The following is a 4460-nucleotide window of genomic DNA, read 5'->3' as shown; positions in this document are numbered from 1 at the left end:
CCTCCTGTACCAGTCAGATCTGATTTGATGGTACACGCACACAAAAATAATAAAAAATAAAAATTTAAAGTTTTTTTTGAAAACCAGTTACTGTGGATTGCGTTTCACCACATGTGAACCACAGGGTTTATTGACTTAAGTTTGTGGAAGGCTTTATGTCTCGTGCAGTTGGAAGCCACCAGCTGCTTCTAGAGAGAAAAATGAGCTGTCTCTTCTGGTTGAGGTTTGTAGCCTTGGAAACCAGAGGGACAGGCTTGCTCTGGGTCAGAACAGACTTCATGACAGTAAGTGAATGGCATTTATAGGAGCAGAATGCCGAGTTTCAAAACCTGTTGATTAAGAACTGAACACCTAACTGCTTTAGTTAGGGGCTGTGAAAATTGTTCTCTTGTTATCTTGCCTGTCTGAATTAACATAAATTCTGAGTCTCGTTCAGTTTTATTGTAACTTAAACTGTGTCCAACTAACAGCTTAAAATTGCCTGGGTAATTTTTACATTGACATTTTATTGGGGTCATCACTGGCCGTTTTGAATGTTTTGGGGAAATTATTAAATTTTAAAAAGATAACCGTATTTTACCACCAGGGTGGGGCAAAATAAGCATTTGTCTTTTTATTATTTTTGGTAAAAAACTATCTCTGTTTCCCTGCTTTGAGAAAAGGAACTTCTTTGTGGTTGTAGATCATATTTTAAATCTTAGAGATGATGCACACCCATGTTTAGCGTGGCTTTGGGTCACAATAGCAAGGAGTTGGAAACAATCTAAGAGTCCATCAACAAATGAATGGATAGAGAAGCTGTGGTATATTCACACAATGGAATACTACACTGCATTGAAAAACAAGGAACTCATGAAATATTACTCAAAATGAGTGACCCTGGAGGACATTTTGCTGAGTAAAATACCTCAGTCAAAAAGGACAAATATTGCATAGTGTCACTATTGTAAAATAGGACTGACATCGTGGTTGGGGGGGGGAGGCTGAGAAAGATGGGATAAATAATGTATACTGCATTGAAACAGATGAGGGAAAAAAACTGTTTAAAAGGGATATGTGATTTGGTATTATTGTCATGACTGGAGTCCAGAAGAAGGCTGCATAGTGGAGTGGACCTGGGGGAGGGATTGTAAAACAATGAAAGAATTTTACTTTTCAAAGAGAAGAGTGTACTGGGGGAGGAGGGGTGGTCAGGGAGAAAAGTACAACAATGAATGAATGGAAATCTAAAGTCCCTGTAAATTTTCATTAAGATTAATAATAATTTAAAAAAACAACTTAGAGATGACTAAGAAACCTGTCCCTGACATCTGTGAACTAAAATCATTAGAGAACCCTGGTGAAGTAATTAATCTGTAAGAGGTTGCACTGCCAACCCAAAGACAACTGCACCTCTCTGGCAGTTCTGATGGGGCACCGTCGGAGAAAGATGGCATTCTGTTATGTCATTTACAGTATCTGAAAACCTACTAGAAGATGACTGTGAAACGGTTCTGACTAGCTGGCAATGAGTTTTTGAGAGTCACTTTAAGAGCACTTTCATAGAAAAAGGTTAATCCTTCAGGTGTATCACATTCTCATTCATTCATTGCTGTCAAGTTGAAATTGATTCATAGCAGGCCTCTTGGGTTTCTGAGGCTATAAACACAGGAGAGGAAATTGCCCTCCCTTCTTCTCTCACAGAGCCACTGGTGGATGGGTTTAAACTGCCTGAGAGACTAGCTTAGCCTTTGGGTTAGCAGTACAGTCCCCTACAGACTGTACCATCTCAGTGGTTGTAAAAACATACATAACTACTGTTTATGTGATGGTTTGTTTTATGTAAAGACATTGAAATTCATCTGTTTTGGGAAGCATACTTTTGGTTTGTTTGAGGAAATTACATTTAAGAACCTTAGCATTTTGTTAAGTTGGAGACTGAAAGGAAAATTTAGGGCTTACTTTAGAGAATTTGTAGAAGAACAGTTTGAAGTCTTTTCTAGTCCCTGAAATCCAGGTGCAAGTGGTCGGATTGTGTGTGGCCAGCGTGGCCCTGAGTGGATGGAGCTGTGTGAGAGGAGAGCTCTCTCTGGGCACCACAAGCCCTGAGAGGAGCAGGTGCTCCAGCTGCATTCACCAGCTTTCCTTATGGACTGCATCTGACCGAGGGTGCAGAAGACCTCACTGCAGATGTCACACCGTTCTTTGTTCTGCCACATAGGCGAGTTGTTTTTAATGTCTTTGATGGAAGAGTGAAAATCATGGGGTGTGGTTTCGGTGGGGTTTTTTCTCCCCATAAAACACAGCAGACTTTCTGTGATTGATGGCAAGATAATGCAGGGTACAATGTCTCAGAGCTGTGCTGTGCCTTTGCTACTTCCCAGCATACACCACGCCTCCAGTCTAGGGTCTGACAGTCATTTCTCAGCAGTGAGCATTGTGAGGACAGAGGAAAGCAATTGATAGTGTTAATTTCTTGGGATAAATTCAAGCTTTCTAGCAAAAATTGTTATTTTGGGACGCTTAGATCTGCCATCTTGAACTTGCCAGCTTCCAAGTCAGAACTCCAGATGAGAGTATTGTCTTTTTTATAATGTTGTCTAACAAAGTCTGTGGATTTCTGGAACCAGTACATACATACAACCATTGTTGTCCAAATGACCCTCACATAGGCTTGGGGGAAGATGTATTCAAAATGTAACAGCTATGGGAAGTTTGCTGAGATGATTCCACATTGCTGCTAACGTTTACCAACTGCTACAAAAAAACACCCACAATTCTTTGAAGACTTAAAGTGTCCTCTCTGTTCTTAAGCTGTGTCTGTATGAGACCAGATTTCTATGTCCTTCAGCCAGACTTGTGTATAGCAGTAAGTTAAATGCAGGCAAGCTAGTATAAAAATTGTTAACTGGTAAACTAGAGAAAGTATTTTTAAATTTTTATTATATATTAAATGTATGTGTTTACAGTGTATGTTGATTTTCTTAAGCAGAATGACAAAAAAAAAACCCAGTGATACTGTTGTTGTGTACAATTGAGTCAGAGCTGACTTCGGGTTTTCAGAGGCAGTTTGAACGCATGGGAGGCTGGTGGGATCCAGCCACGTGCCTTCAGGATTGCAGCACAGCTTCTTGCCACTACACTCCCAGTGCTCCCTAGTGATGCTATGGAGAATGTTAATTTTTCCATTTTAAAAACTACTCATTTGTAATAGGAATTAACAACTATAAATACAGGATTTTTTTTTCCTTTCTTTCTTGTTGTGTATCATCAAGTCAGATCTGACTGGTACAGGAGGAGATTGCCCACCCTTTTCCAGAGGAGCATCTGGTGATTCAGACCATGCGCCTTCAGGATTATGGCACAGCTTCTTGTAACAAGGCCACCAGGGCTCCCTTAATATATTTCATTTTTGAAACATCAATGGATATAACTCACAAGCATGAGACCAAAAAGTTTGAGAGTAGCTGGTTCAAGTGTTACAAGGTCACTTTTCAGGCAGCCGTCTATCTCTGGGCTTTATTTTTAACAGGTCACTAAGAAGCATTAATCTATTTATTTATTTTCAAAAGCATGACCTTTCATAACATTAACCCTGCCTTGAGTTTATGAATGTAGGGGAAAAAAACCTTTTTAAATTATTAAAGTATAATGTTAGCCACAGTTTCACTTTCACTAGTGTCAGAGATGCCACTTTCTACTTCCTTTTTGAAGAAAATAATTAACCTGACTCAATCCTGTTTTCATTTGCTATAGTTTCTAATTTTGCACTTGTATGTTTTGAAAATTTCACACTTTGTCAAAATTGTGTTGAAGAAATGGTGAGAGGAAACTAATATTTCAAACAAAGTTGGAATATATGACTTTGTCTAAACTGATCTGACCTGTTCTGAAAATGTGTGTTATTTCATTCCACTTAATGAAAGTAATCACTTTCCCTTCTGGTCAGTTCTTAAGGACGGCAATCAAAAAACAAGTTTATTTTTTCAGGTTAACATTTAAGTGGGATTTTTAATATTGATTAAAAATTAATCTTCCCCATTCCTGAAAACATCCTGATTACTTTCCTTTTTTAAAATATGTGCTCAAGTCTGTGGAGTACAGAGGGAATATTTCCATTTCCTTCTGAGAAGTAATTTCTTGAAGCCATCCTTCGAGTCAAGGGATTGGGATACAGTGTGATGAGATGTGCTAGTCAGAAGGGAGAGTGGGGAATTAGAAGACGAGATGCTGTGTTCCCTGTCTCTTTAAAAAGGAGGTGGGTGGGGCTGTTTAACTCCTTTGTTCTGAGGTCACTTGGGAGACCACAGTTACAGGGGAGGCAGTTGGAGTGGGGCAGGAGAATAGGTAAGACCCTGATTTCCATTCCAGGAATGTGGGCTCTGGGAAGGATAAGCCCTATTTAAAAGATAAGCACCCAGGATCAACCTAAAAACAAATTTTTTTCCAGCAGTGATTAAAAGTAGTTTTGGTATTATAAT

This window comes from Elephantulus edwardii, unplaced genomic scaffold, assembly GCF_000299155.1.
Source record: "Elephantulus edwardii isolate Elephantulus edwardi_28Jun2011 unplaced genomic scaffold, EleEdw1.0 scaffold00193, whole genome shotgun sequence".
NCBI lineage: Eukaryota > Metazoa > Chordata > Mammalia > Macroscelidea > Macroscelididae > Elephantulus > Elephantulus edwardii.
The sequence above is the reverse complement of the archived record's forward strand: the minus strand, read 5'-3'. Positions refer to the sequence as shown.